Source organism: Azolla caroliniana, unplaced genomic scaffold, assembly GCF_043228905.1.
Source record: "Azolla caroliniana isolate FFs.n. ecotype wild unplaced genomic scaffold, voAzoCaro1.0.p SCAF_14, whole genome shotgun sequence".
Lineage (NCBI taxonomy): Eukaryota > Viridiplantae > Streptophyta > Polypodiopsida > Salviniales > Salviniaceae > Azolla > Azolla caroliniana.
The window spans coordinates 10,091,714-10,107,413 of record NW_028230449.1 but is presented as its reverse complement, the minus strand read 5'-3'; positions in this window follow the sequence as shown (position 1 = coordinate 10,107,413).

Here is a 15,700-nt window from a genome sequence, read left to right as displayed (position 1 = left end):
CGATCTTGACCCGTACATTCGGGCAGGCCCCGTGAAGTTCCTCGGTGGCGCGCGTCGCCGCCCTTATCTTCCACCCGTGCTTGGTGTTGATCGGCCATTTGCCCTTCTTATAGAAGTCCATGGACATCAGGTTGATTTCCGATCCGTGGTCCACCAAAGCTACTACCGGTTCCTGGACATCGCCGATCTTTACCGGGGTTTCCGTGGTCGCTCGGGCCCAGTGTGGCCGCGAATAGTGGCTCTCCGCCCACTCGTCTTCCAGCGCCATGTCGTCCAGGTGCGCCGTCCGCACCTCTACCGGTCTTTCCGGTTCCTCCTCCGTCGACAGCCTCTTCCGCTTGACCAAGTCCACGATGGAGTCGTGGAACTCTTTCTTCGCGATTCCGAGCACCTCCCGTAGCGACAGCTCCACCTTGCTGTCGAGGATCCGTTCCTCCAGGACCTTTCGTAAGTCCGTGGTTCTTTCTATCTCCGTCCCCAGACGGTACCCGCCCTTCTGGGGTTTATCTTGCGTACCGGCCCCGCCGGCTTCGTCCCGTCGTGGCCCGGACCGGGTGTCGTATCGTTGTGAGGGCCCGGTCGTCCCGGGTTTCCCCACCCGCTTCTCTTCTACCAGAGCCTCGTAGTTCCGGCAAGCGGCTTCCACGAAGCCCGTCTTCTCCTCGACCGGGTCGCTCCACCCGGTCATCTCCCGTACCCGTTTCTCCGCACGGTCCGATTCCTCCCTCTTCATCCTCGTATCGGCAAGGCCTTCCAGCACCGTCGGCCAGAATCCGGCTTTGCTTCCTCTTCGGGCCTCGTTGCCCCCGACTCGAATACCGGCCGACGCCGAGTAGTGGACGGTTTCCGCATGTCGGGCCGCCGCCTCTTCCATCAACCTCTTCATTCCGCCTCGCCCGTCGTTTCGGTTTAGGGCCCTTCTCGTGTCGTTGGCGTGAACCCGGCCTTCCCATAGGTACACCACCCGGTTCCTCAGCGCCTCTGCGAAATCGCCGCAGTCTTTTCGGATGTGGCCGACCCCGTCGCACCACATGCACCTGTTCCCTGCCGCCGGCAGTCGGTCACGAGCAGGTCCTCCGCCTTCTCTGCGGGCTTGTGCGATTTGGAGGTCTTTTATCGCCCTCGTCAGTTCCTCCAACGCAGCTCCTCCAGTCGAGCCTCTGATCACGTCGGTCGCAGCTGAACCGGATTCCAGCCACTCCCGAGTCTCTTCCCTTCGCACCGGCTGCGCCGGCTTGAGTTTCCTCGCCGCGACTGAGCCCGACCCGGTTGCTCTGTCATCCTCCCATTCTCGCCGTTTGTCGAAACGGCCGCAGGCTCTCTTGACCGCCGCCCAGTCGGCTGTCAGCCCGTCTTCGGTTTCTAGCAGGGCGCCCACGTGACTCCGATCCCTCTCGTCAACCGATTTGACGAACAGCAGGACCCGGCTTGTATCCAGGACCATCCTGTCAAGCGCCGAAAGGCGCGCGAAGTTCTCCTCGAACTCCCGGAGGAGTGCCGACGCATTCCTTCCTTTCCCGGGAGACTCCACCCACTCCATGAAGCTTCGCTTCGAAAGCCGGAGCGCGTCGTCCAGTCCGTATTTTTCCAGGAGCCGACCTTCGAACTCCTCCCAGGTACGGCTCTCCGCCCGCACCTCGAGCACCTCCGAGTGGATGCTCGGCATCGCCACTCGGGGAAAACTGGCAAGACGCCTGTCTTCCGGAATGTCCCGCATTAACATTTCTGCACCGTAGGACGCCAGGTACTTCGTGGCATCTTTTCCGGTGAATCGACCGATCGTTCCGACGACCGCCTCAATAGCTCTATCGAGGGCGCCGGTGCCCTCGCGCGCGCTTACTATCCGATCCACGGCCGAAGCCATGGCCTCTGCAAGATCCGCCCCCTTCATTTCCCACTCTTCTGCCGCCTCTTTCACGTCGGGTTCACCAAGATGTCGGGGTTACTACGCCCTTGCGTGTAGAAAGGAGGAGGGACCACGGGGGTCTCGAACCGAAGAGCGAGAGAGAGAGAAGAAAGAGAGAGAGACCCGATTACACAGAACCGAAGATCCGATTGCGCAGAACCGACGATTGCACAGGGACACGGCCCAACAAACAGAGATCACAAATGAACGCCGACACAGATGGACGCAACAACGAGAGATAAGTACTTATGAATGCAAGAAAACAACAGACCAAAGCATTACAACCCACGGTGGGGCACAAAATAGATGCTATCGAAAACGAACAGGGCGGCGAACAGCTGCCGACCCCTGTATGTCGCGACGCACAGAAGGGGGAAACAGGTCGGAGGTGCTGCAGGACGCACTCGGGCGTTCCACGGAACAGCGCAAGCCTCCTCGAAACCTGCACAGGTACGCGATGGAGCAGAAGACCGAGAGAGCAGGAGAGAGAGAAGCTCCGAAATCGGTTCGGCAGCACTTCGTCCTCTCCGCGGGAGATCCCCTCCTCGTATTCTCCCTCTTCCTTTTTATAGCCCGTCAAGCGGCCGTTTGGCATTAACTGCATACCAACCGAATCTGCCCACCTAGGATCCTCGTATGTACCTACTTCGTCCTTAGGTACTTCTTGGCGCGCGTGTGTGCGTAGAGCCGTTTCCCACGCCTTGTTCCTCCGATTCCTCTTGTGGGCGGTTTTCTTCACGACACCGGTGAAGTCTTCGGAAGTCAGCATATAGCAATCATCTCCCTCCTTCCGCCGGTTCTCTACGTCGGCCCGGAGCAATTGGAGTTCCGCCGCGTTCGTGGCCCACTTGGTCCACCATTTGACGGACCCGTTGTCAATCAAGCTCTTGGTCTGGTTCAACCAGGCCCACATGATATCCTGGATACGACTTGCTCCCATTTGCGCTCTACTTTCCACAACTTGTCGTTCCTCCTTCAACTGCTTGATGAGATTAGCCGTATCCTCCGCCTGCTCTTTGTAGCGCGTCAGCTGCCCTTGATATGTTGTTTGCAGCCTCTGCAGTACCTCCGCCGCTCTTTCTTTTTCCGCCTGCTGTTGCCTAAGGAGCTCTGTCCGAACCTTCTCCGCCTCTTCCAACCGTCTTCTGGTTTTCGCTTGTTCCTTAGCGTGTGCCGTTGCGGTCCGATCAATTGCTTGCCGGAGCTCATCCGTCCGTTCCTTGTGCTCTGTTTGCAACCGTTTATACTCCCGGTGCAAGTTCTCAAATTCCTCTGTTTTTTGTTTGAGCTTGCCGTTGATCTGGCGATGGTTCCGGTCCTCCCGGTCCTTTAGCTGCCGGAGTTCCTCTTTCAGGCGCTCTACTTCTGTTTCGGCGTTTCTCCGGAGCCTATCCTTCTCTTGCAGCATTTTCTCCTTTTCCTCCTTGAGCCGGTCGTACGCTTGGTGGCCTTTTCGTAAGCTCTCCTCGGCCCGGCGTAGATTCTCAGCAGTCTTTTTGAGTTCTGCCTCCGCTGCCGTCTTCAACTCTCTTTCGCGGCTCCTCAGCGCTTCTTGGGCAGCTAGCTCATCCTTTAAATCCGCAAGCTCTTGGGCTTGTGCCGCATTTCTCTCCGGAACGGTTTCCGTTGCTGGGGTCTGATTGCTATGTACAGGTTGATCTGACGCTTTATTCTGTACATTGCCCGGAGTCACCGGTGCTTGGACTTGTGTTGTCAAAGCCAATTGAGCCATTTCCCTTGTGACCCTGTCCAAGTCTTGTTCAAGGCTCCGGATTCTGGACCGGGCCGTCTCTAGATCTACGGTTGTGACGAGCAACCGTTCGTGGTGCGCTCTCTCCTCCGCCTCTATGTACTCGACCACTCCGGCGATCTGCTCGCCTACCCACCGTAGCCACATGCTACTGGTGCCTTGCTGCTGAACTAGTCGGGTCGGCTCGTTCACTGTGGAATTGTCTGGCCTGAGTGCCTATATCTGCCGTTCTGGTTCTACTCCTTGGCCGCCGTGTGTGCTGGCTGGGCTCGCCGGCTGTTGAGTTCCGGTTCTCGCCGTCTCCGGAGCCGTTGGAATGACTTCTGGTATAGAAGTCGACAAGGCCGGTTCTTCACGCACCAGTTCCGGTTCTTCCCTTGCGGTTTGCTCAGGTTGAGTTGGGGGCGTTTCTTCCTTTTGCGGGTCCGAACGCTCCCCCGCTGTCCCGGCGGTCCCACTTCTTGACCGTCGTTGGAGGTGCTCTTCTGGCTCCTCCGTTTCCTCTTCCTGGGTAACGGCTTGTTTCTGTACCGTCAAGGGTTCTGGTTCCTTCTGACCCGGTCGCCGTATGGTTATCTTAACGGGTCCCACCGGTGACACCTCCTCCGGTTCTGGGAGCCGTTTCTTCCCTTTCGTCGCCTTCGACGCCAGCAGCTGCTGTCGTTTGGACGCGGGTTTCGAGGTGCTTCCTTCCGATAATCTTGGCCGCTTCTTTGGCTGGACGGTCTCGACCGGCGGCACGAGCAATGTTATCCACTGAGCTACGGCATGCCACAGCTTCCGGCCCTCCTTGCCGTCCTTTCCTCGTACCATGTCGATTGCCGCGCACAAACCGTCTGCAATCAACACCGGCCAATCCACCTTGGTCCCTTCATAGGTGGCTATGATCATCCCTGCCCGATTTTTTGGCATGACAGGGGGTCGGGGGTACACGTGGCCGTACTCATGGAGCACTCGAGCTATTTCCCTGAATAGCGGATCTTCGCCGCCCTGCGTTCGATAGCCTTTGCCGGCTACAGAGTACTCACCGAAATATCGGATGAGTTGCTCCGAGGTTGGGTTATCAATCTGAAAAACATCTCCCTCCGGAAGGCCTGTTAGCGCACGGATCGCTTCCTCGGTGATGACTTCCGTGTTGAGCTCCTTGATGACCCGGTCGACTTCTTTGTGCGGTGGTGCCTCCATGATGGTCAAGAACCCCTCCAGTCCGTGTTGTCTGAGCCATTTCCTAGCCGCTTCCGACAGCGTTTGTGGGTCCATGTCTGCTTCGAGGTCGAGGAAAGATGGCGAGGTGGAGTGGTGATGAGAGTGAGAGCGAGAGAGAGAGCGTTCCGAACGTGGGGGTTCTCTGAGTGCAGGTTCGCGTTTGCTAAGCTTCCACTGCCTTGGTGCTTCTGTGCTTCTTGGCTCGCGAAAAAAAAAGGTCTCCATGCGTTCTTCTTTTTCTCTGTGCGTCTTGGCGCCTTTTTCGAGCATGCGCACGTCGTGTACCAATTTAGTATTAAGTAATGTGGCGGCTCTTAAACGCCCACTACGTACCTTTTCGCTCCTTGCTTTCACGTCCGTTCATACCTCGATTTTTAATGATTTTTTTTTTTTTTTTTTTTTTTTAATGACGGTATGTGATCTTACACATCCGTAGGTCCCTTCGGACCCTTACCGTTTTCCTTACGCGTTGCCGTGTCTTCCTTCGCCTCTGCTACGGGTTCCCCGTCGTCTATTTCTTCCATCCGTACCGTTCCCGGACAGGTTCCCGGTATAGTGCCGGTGGGCTGCATAAACGGGTTACTTGGCATCGGTCCTTTATAGGGCTTTAGTCTAAATCCGTTGACCCACTTGCCTAGTACTTCACCGGCAAGTGTCCCTAACTGATAGGACCCGTTGTATTCCCGTGTCAGCCAATACGGGCCTGTCCATCTAAACCGGAGTTTACCCGGCATCTTGCCCATCCTTGTTTGGAATACTAGCACCGGCTTTCCGATTTTGAACATCTTTTCATTACCTTTCCGGTGACGGTCAACGAACGCTTTCCGTCGTCGTTGCTCTAGTTCCATGTGTAGGATGCTGGCCAGCCGTTGCTCCTCCAGTTCGCATAGTGCTGCTAGCCGCATTTCCTCCGACTCCTTTTCATTCAGCCGTTCCCGTAGTTGGATCCGTAAGCTTGGTACCTGAAATTCCACCGGCATGACCGCTTCTAAGCCGAATGCTAACCGGAATGACGTTGTCCGGATACTTGTTTTGTATGCCGTTTGGTACGCCCATAGCGCGCTATGGAGCTTTGTATCCCAGTCCGTCCGGTTTTCATTGACGATTTTGCGGAGAATGTTCTGCAGCGTTTTGTTGGTGGACTCTGCTAACCCGTTCGCTTGTGGGTAGTACGGTGTGCTCCGTTTATGGACCACGGCATAGAACGTTGTTAAGCTTTCAACTACCTGGCCGAGGAAGTGCCCTCCTTGGTCGCTGATTAATTCAATCGGACATCCATATCGGCACCAAATGTTTTCGTACAGGAATTTTGCTGTGGATGACGCGGTGTTGTCTCTCAAGGGCTTAGCCTCCACCCATTTAGTGCAATAATCTGTTGCCACGATGACATAACGATTACCCGTTCTCATTGCCGGTGGCTTGAACGGTCCGACAAAATCCAACCCCCACTTCTGGAATGGCTCTAGTGGAAGTACCGGTTGGTGTGGCATCTGTGCTTGCTCCGTAGGCTGGCCCATTCGTTGGCATAGGTCACATTCCTTAGCATACTTGACGGCGTCTTTTAACGTCGTGGGCCACCATAAGCCGCTCTGCCATACTTTCCTTGCCGTTGCTTCCCCGACATAGTGTCCTCCGGCAACCCCACAGTGTGCTTCCCGTAAGATTACTTGTTTCTCGTCACTACGGACTGCCCGTCTCCATATTCCATCTGCTCCCTTGTGGTAGAGAGTGTCCCGTAACAGACAGAAATTGCGGCTCTGCACCGCCAGTCGTTTCCTCTCGTCCCGGTTCATTTCCTCCGGTGGCAGGCCCGTGCTTAGGAACTGGTGCATGTTTGTCAGCCACCTATCTTCTGATGCCACCGTGTCGTCCGCTGCCGTTTCCGGGGTGATACGGAATAACTCTGCGTCCGGGAATTCATCCGATACTCCGTCGCCTGATTCTCCAGACTCTAACCGGCTCAGGTAGTCTGCTACGGCATGCTGGATACCGGGCCGGTGGAAGATCTCGAATTCGAACTCCTGCAACAGCAAGGTCCAACGGGCCAACTTACCGGTCAGGGACGCCTTGGACACTAAGTATAGGAGCGCCGAGTGATCCACATGAAAGGAGAACTTCCTTCCCAATAGGTAATGACGAAACTTTGTTACACTGTAGATCATGCCCAGGGCCTCCCGTTCCGTCGTCGAATAGTTCTTCTCCGCTTGGGACAGCTTCCGGCTGGCGTAATATACCGGCCGGTACCATTTAGGCTCCGTAAGTTGCATTAAGGTGCTGCCGATAGCGATGTCGGAAGCGTCCACGAACACATGAAATTCCTTGCTCCAATCCGGAGGCTGCACGACGGGTGCTTGCGACAAAAGTACCTTCAGGGCATTGTATGCCTTATCCTCCGTATCCGTCCATTGGAACGGTGTCCGATGTACCGCGGTGTGTAATGGTGTAGCCAAGTCAGCCAAGTGACGGAGCATCCGGCTGTGCCACCAGATCTGTCCTAAGAATCGGCTTAGTGCTTTGGCCGTTTTCGGCGCCGGTGCCCCTAGTATCGCGTTTACTTTGTCCGGGTCGACCGCAATGCCCTCCTTACTTACAATGTGTCCCAGTAAGAATCCACTTGAAACCCCAAAGATGCATTTTGCTGGGTTTAAGCTTAGCCGGTATAACCTACACTTTTCAAGGCATAACCGTAGGTGCTGCAAATGGTCTTTTTCCCGGCTATAGACTGCAAAGTCATCCAGGAAAACCTGCATGAAGGCTGGAATGTATTCGCCGAAGATCTCCATGATGATTCGCTGGAAAGTTGCTGGTGCCGTTTTTAGTCCGAACATCATTACTTCGGCCACAAACACCCCCCATTCGGTGACGAACGCTGTCTTCTCCTGGTCGTCAGGATGCATCCGGATTTGATTGTATCCGCTGAACCCGTCTAAAAAGCTATAAACTTCATGGCCGGCGACGGCATCCAGTACTCCATCCGTGAACGGAAGAGGGAATGCATCCGTAACTGTGGCTGCATTTAGTTTCCTGTAATCTACACACACGCGGATTTTACCGTTCTTCTTTGGGACGACGACGATGGGGCTCAGCCACGTCGCTTTCTTTACCGGTCGGATGAAGCCCACTCTTAGGAGTTTGTCGATTTCCTCCTTCACTTTGGCGGCGTAGTTGGGGTTCATTCGGTAACGTCTTTGCGCCACTGGTTTCGTGTCCTTGCCTAAGTGGATCTGATGCTGATATAATTGAGGGTCCAACCCTCGCATGTCTTCGTATGACCAGGCGAATACGTCGCGAAACTCTGTGAGAAGTTTGATCATCGCCGCTTTATCTTCCGACTTCATTTCTTTGGCGATGTGTACCGGCTTTGATTCGTCCTTGCTTCCTAGGTTCACTTCGTCGAGCTGGGATGTTTTTACCCGTTGGGAAACGGCCATTTCCCGTTCCAACGCTTCCTGTGCTTGCCGTAATTCTCGAATCGAATCTTTGTCTGGTTCGGCTTCGGTTTCGTCCCGCTGCAGCAAGTATGGCGCTACGGCTTCAGCCACGTCAATCTCGAAAAGTGGTACGATCTTCGGGTGTTCCTCCAAGTACTGGGCTTCTTCGTCGTCTGCCAACCCTTCAAGCATGTTCACGCATTCCGCATACAGCGGTGTGCATTCCTTACCGTTGCTCGTCCGTGGTTGTGTCGGTACCCGGACCTTGGCTTTTCCGCGCCGGAAGGTAATCATATTTTTCCGCCAATTTTGCTTGATGTGTGCTGTTTTCAACCATGGTCTGCCCAGCAACAGTGGGTACGCGCCTTGCGCCTGTAGCTGCAGCACTACAACCGAGATGTGAAATGTATGACCTCCTATGGTGACTTCCAATTTCCGTATTAAGCCCGTCGGCCGTACAGAGCTCGTATCCGCCATCCGTAGCCAGAACGGACATGGCTCCCATTCATGTATACCCAAGGCATCACACGTGCGGAGGCTTATTACGTTCACCCCGGAACCTCCATCGATTACTGTGCCGGGAAGTTCGTGCCCTTTGACAATAGTTGTAATCACCGGACTACTAGTGTCCACCACCGTCGGTCCCTCCTCCGGATTCGAGAAGAGGACTGGTGCCGGTGGGGCTATACCGTCTGTCATGACCGTTTTTAGTCCTTCCGTAAATCGCGGCACGAGCTGCAAGAATCTTCCTAATGGCAACGTGATCTGACATTCTTGCAGTGCTTGCCATGTCTCGTTTTCTGCGTGGCTACCGCCGGCACTCCCTATGGTATTCGCCTTTTGCCGTTCCGCGTCCGCGACGTTCCTTTCATTGGCTTCCTTCACCCATTCCGTCGCCTGTTTTCGTATGGCCTCTTGTGTTTCCCACTCTTTGGCCATGCCTTTCGACCGTGTGGTTACTTGCTGTACATCCGCCACTTCCGGAACCACCATATTAACTGCTGGTCGTTTATCGTAGCTCTTTGCCGGGCACTGGTTACTGTAGTGGCCTTCCTGCTTGCAGTAGTAGCAGTACTCTTTACGGGTATTGCTGGATTCAGCATTGCTGGTAGCCGGAGTCGGTCCCGTAGTGAGTGGTGCGTTCTGTGCCGGTTAGCTCCTTGGGGTTCCATGTTTCGGGTCCCTAGGGTGACCACCTTTCTTGAAATTACGTTTCTTATTATTCTTATTTTTATTTCGGTAGTCCGGTCATGGTGGATCGTAAAATCGGCCGTAGTCCTCCTGGTGCCTTCGGTAACCAGGGGAATGGTCTCTGTCGTATTGCTCGTGTCGTCTGTTGGACTCCCAATAACGGTCCGATCGCTCATACCGGTTGTAGTTATCATGCCGATCCCTGTACCGGCCATCATTCTCTTGTCTGTCTCCGTACCGGACATCCTGTGCCGGTCGGTACCGGTTCATTCTTTGCCAATGATCCTCATCTTCGTCTCGGCTGCTTCTTGGCTCGATCGGTCGAACGGGTGGTGCTTGTCGGTTTAGCAGGTTATACTCGCACCGGTCCGTTGTATGACTCTTGGATTGACAAATCACACACTGGGTTCGCATGGTGCACTCCACTGCCGAGTGTCCGGCATTCAAGCAGATTGTGCATTGAATTGCCTGCCGGAACCGGAGATCTTCATTTGTGGGTAACGCCCGTTGCAGTGCTCCCAGTGTAAGCCATGAGCTTGACTTTTCCATTTCTCTGACCCGGTCAATGACCTGGTCAATGGTGCTTCCTCGAAAGTCGATCACCGTACACACCGTGCGTAACGGTTCCCGGAGTGCGTTTAAAAATATCGTCTGTAATTCTTCCTCCGGGGGTGCACGGGCAAGCTGACTATGCATTCGTTGGAAGCGGATGACGAATTGGGGAATGCTTTCCCCTGCCTCCTGTTGGATCGTATAAAACAGGCCCACCATCGTCATTTGGTCGACCTCCTTGTGGAAAAAATGCAAAAATTTTGCTTTTAATTCTGCAAAGGTTGTGATGGTCGCCGGGTCCTGCGTCCGCCACCATCGTGCCGCTGGTCCTTCCAACGTGACCCCGAATTCCGCTATCTTCGAGCGTTCTTCTTCCTCCGGTGTTTGTTGATATCTTTCCGGTTTTCTCTCCGGTTCCACTTCCGGTTCTTTTCCCGGTTCCTTCACCGGCTCTTCTTCCGGTACCTTTGCCGGCTCTTTCGTTGGTGTCGGTGACTTTGCTTCTTCCACTTCCGGTGTTGGTGGGTTGACGGCTTCCGTTTGCGGTTCCGGATAGCCCTGGTCGAACGGTTCCGGTTCTGGAGTCGGCACAGTATCCGACCCGTCGTCCTCCGGGCCGCCGGGGGTATCGTTGCTGCTCCGGTAGTTCGTGTGCACGCTGTATCCCCCTTCGGAATCCAATTCGTAGGCTGAAAAGGCTTCTGCCTCGTTTTCTCCGCTTGCCAGCGCCTCGAGGAGGCGTTCGGTTTCCCGGAGACTACTTAGACTGCTTCCGTCGTCCTGGTCGCGAGTTTGCTGTAACCGAAGAGATTCCTCCGCGACTCTCCGGATCTCGTTGGAGAACGAACGATCCGAGCGAATTTCGTGCGCTGCTTGCTGGAAAGTCTCACGCCGTCTTTGCCGTTCGGCGAGGCGTCGAGCTCGGTCTGTAACCAGGTCGTGCGTTGGTCTCGTCATCCATTAAGCCGTCGTTCGCTGCGAGAAAGCAGGAATCGTGGTCGCCAAAACTGTGTTATTCTCTGACCGGACAAGGCCTAACACAAGGTGTCACGGAGACACTTCACCAAAGGGTGATTACGGTATAGGATTATGACTCAACGATTACACCGACTTAAGTAGGTTACACGATTAGAGCGCTTTTGTTAATTACACGCGTAAGATATAACAGTTGTCGAATACAAGTGTATAATGGACGTATTCACACTATCCCTTTGGGCCATTTGTGTAATTAGCATAAATGGTAGTTGCCCTAAGTCGGTCACTATATATATTGACCTTGTAACCTTTTTGTAAGGTTGGGTGTTGTATTATTGCTTTGTGGAATAAGAAGTCTTTTGTGTGTCTCTCTCTCTCTCTCTCTCTCTCTCTCTGTGCAACGACTAGAAACTGTCATACGCAGGTATTCAGCACTAATCGAATGCTTCTTGATCTTCCGCATAGACGACCTTGTCTTCAACATCTGGTATCAGAGCTTGCACAGTAGTCGGTCCTTCAATCCGCTGTCGGCCGTCGTCTCAGCCTGCACAGCATTCGGTTTCCTGCGTCATTCGAAGAAGAGAGAAGAAGAAGAGAAACGAGGCTTGCATCTCATCGCGTTAGATCATCTTCGCTTGGAGTAAGCCACCAGGTTGTACTCTGTCCCTTGTGATCGTAACCGCTCGAGGTGAAATCCCCTTGTGCAACATTGACACGATCGTGCTCCATTCGGTTAAACGACATCCGAAGAGGTCATCAAACGCTGCTCGCCGCTCGTTGTAACCACTCGGTGCAGATCGGTCTCAATACAACAACCCAAATTCGTGCTTCATCTGGCTGATCGACATTCGGGAGGATCAGTTGGATCCGTCTCTCTCGTTGCTGCAGTCAACCGAAGCAGAATCGGTCCAGATAATCGGTTTTAATAATCGGTATTCGGCATATATATCCGAAGCGAACCGGGCTCACTCCGACTCGGCAACATTCGGGAAGACCAGTCGGTTCTGTCCCTCAAGCTACCGGAGTCAATTCGAGCAAGTTCCGAAGCCGAACCGACTCGGGTTCAAATCCGACTAGAACGATATCGGGTGAGCCAACCGGCTGCACTCCAACAAGGTTCGTAGTCAACTCCGAACCGAGCTTCGTCAACCGAAACCGAATTTGATGGCATCAACATCCGGCTCGTCAGAAATGAGTCTACGAAAGTTCGATGGATCGAACTTCAACTTCTGGAAGGAGCAAATGCAGGACTATCTCATAGTCAAGGGGCAAATCGATCCCATCGAAAATGAAGAACCTCCAGAAGGATACAAACCAATTGAGTGGCAGAAGCTGGACAGAATCGTCCGCGCCACGATTCGGATGCACCTATCGGAATCGGTATACTTTACGGTGCAATCGTGTACGACAGCATTCGAATTGTGGAAAACACTGTCGGACACTTACGAAAAGAAGGTCGCCGCAACGAAGATGTTTCTGATCCGGCGCCTCTACAACTTGCGGATGAAAGAATCCGATTCGGTTCAAGCACACCTCAATGAGTACGAAAGCATAAGCTCCCAAATCTCGTCACAGGGGACGGCAATCGAGGATGAACTCAGAGCAATGATACTCATGAGCAGCCTTCCCTCATCATGGGAAACTTTCGTCACAACCGTGTGCAACGCGTCAACCACGGCTGTTAAATACTCCGAAGTCACGAGCGCAATCCTGACCGAAGCAGCTCGGAGAAAGTCTTTCGCCAAAGACTCAACAGACGACGCTTATGTAGTACAAGGTTCGACAGACCGATCGAACATACGAGGAAGAGATTCCTCACGACCGCCGAACAATCAGCGAAGACGGAGCCAGTCACGGGATAACCGAATCTGCAACTACTGCAAGAAACCCGGACACATCAAAGCCGACTGCCGCGCACTCAAGAACAAGAACGACAAGTCTCAGAGATCAGACAAGAAGAGTGGCCGGCATGAGGAGATCAATTACGTCAGCTTCTCAGCTGATGTGCTACCAGACAACCCGAATATACTATCAATCGAAAATCCAGTCGGATCAGAAGTTCTACTCACCACTGAAGAATCGAGCACATGGCTCTTAGATTCGAGCGCGTCATTTCACGTGACTCCTCATCGATCCCAATTTCGGCAATATACGATCCGTCACTCCAACTCAGTTCGAGTCGGCAACTCACAACACTGTGACATCATCAGAATCGGCACAGTAGAGCTCAACCTTGCAGGTGGCTCTACACTTGTACTCCACAATGTCCGACATGTACCCGAGCTCTCAAGGCCATTGATCTCAGTCGGACAACTAGATGAAGACGGCATTCGTGCCGGTTTTTCTTCGGGAGGGTGGACACTCCACAGGGGGAACCTCCTGCTTGCTAGAGGACCCAAGATACACTCCCTGTATCCGTTACATGTTACGCTCAGAGAGGGTAACCTGTTTTTGGTGGATATTCCTGTGTCATCACTATGGCACAGAAGATTAGGACACCTCAGCAAGGCCGGCATCACGCACCTATCTAGAGCCGGATACATCCTCAAACTCTCCTTCTCCGACCATCAATTCTGCGAGCATTGCCAGTATGGCAAACAAGTAGCCGCATCACACCCGACATCAGCACCAAGAGAAACGAGACCTCTCGATTTGGTCCACTCGGACGTCTGTGGCCCAATGCCGCATCAGTCTCTCGGCGGTGCCTCTTACTTCGTCACTTTTATTGACGATTCGACTCGAAAGGTGTGGGCTTATCCAATTCGCACCAAAGATCGGGTCTTCTCGATCTTCTCAGATTGGCTCGCTATGGTAGAAAATCAAACCGACCGAAAGCTGAAATGCTTTCGGACAGACAATGGGGGAGAGTTCAAATCCGAAGAATTCGTCAAATTCTGCCGACAACGCGGCATCCGACGTGAATTTACGGCACCACACAGTCCGGAGCAAAACGGGATTGCAGAACGAATGAATCGGACAATCCAAGAACGGATAGTTTCCATGCTCCAACACTCCGGACTGTCGGATGGCTTCTGGGCAGAGGCTCTACTCACGGTAGTACACATAATCAATATGTCGCCAAGCAGACCTCTAGGACTTCAAATTCCTCAGGAACTATGGATCGGCAGTAAGCCGAATTACGACAAGCTGAGGATCTTCGGATGCGAGGCGTACGCCCTTATTCCGAAAGATGATCGCCGAAAACTTGCACCTCGGTCCAGGAAATGCATTTTCCTTGGATATGGATCCGACGGCGAAATGGGATACCGACTCTGGGACCCCGAACGCAGACAAATCGTTCGAAGTTCGGACGTTGTGTTCAACGAGTCGGCTATGAATCCATCAGTCGAAAAACCGATCGAAGTCCGAAGGCTAACGTTTTCCGATGTGCCGACCCTTCAAGAAGGCCCCGCTCTCAACACACGGTCAGCTTCACGGGTAGCTGAACCTTACACTACCGACTCGGACAACTCCGACTCGGCACAGCAGAACAATCCGCTTTCGGACCATCCGACCTCGATACCCGATGCGACCAGTCCAATCATACCTCGACGATCCGAGAGACTGTCGCAACCTCCGGAGAGGTATTCTCCTGGAATTTTCTTCACCGACGCCGGCGAACCGACGTCTTACGAAGAAGCATCGACATCTGTCGATTCCGCCACCTGGCATCTGGCGATGGAGTCGGAAATGCACTCCATTCGGGCAAACAAGACTTGGGATCTGGTCGAATTACCTAGGAACCGACGTGCTCTTCCTTGCAAGTGGGTTTATCGACTAAAAGAGACGTCTGATTCGACCACCCCAAAGTACAAGGCCAGATTAGTTGCGAAGGGCTTCCGACAAGAATATGGCGTCGACTTTGACGAGATTTTTTCACCAGTGGTGAAAATGACAACCCTTCGTTTTCTGCTCGGCGTAGTGGCAGCCGACAACTTGGAGCTGATTCAGCTAGATGTCAAAACAGCCTTCCTCCATGGTGATCTCGAGGAGGAAATTTATATGGAGCAGCCAAAAGGCTTCGTGGCAACTGGCCAAGAACATCTAGTCTACCGACTCAGGAAGAGTCTATACGGCCTCAAACAGGCACCGCGACAATGGTACAAGAAGTTCGACGACTTCATCCAATCGATCAGCTTCTCAAAAAGCGATGAGGACCATTGTCTCTTTACCAACACAGCTCAAGATGGATCACCCATCTTCCTCATCATTTACGTGGACGACATGCTAATTTCTGGACGCCACGCGGGCGAACTTGCCGATCTCGTTCGGCAACTGCGGTTGAAGTTTGCCATGAAGGACCTCGGTCCGGCACGACACATCCTTGGCATGAAAATTAGTCGGCATCGCGATAAACGACATCTTTTTTTGTCTCAGACCGACTATATCGGACGTGTCTTGGAACGCTTCAACATGCAATCAGCCAAATCTGCTTCAACCCCGCTCCCCATGAATCTTCGGCTCTCTCAGCGAGACTGCCCGACATCCGGTCCGGAGGGGGAAGATATGAAGTCGGTACCGTATGCACCGGCAGTCGGCTCCCTTATGTACCTGATGGTCGCGACACGGCCTGATATTTCTCACGCCGTAGGAGTCGTTAGCAGATTTATGCACAATCCCGGCCGATCGCATTGGAACGCAGTCAAGCATGTGTTCAGATATCTGGCTGGCACAAAAGACCACGGCATT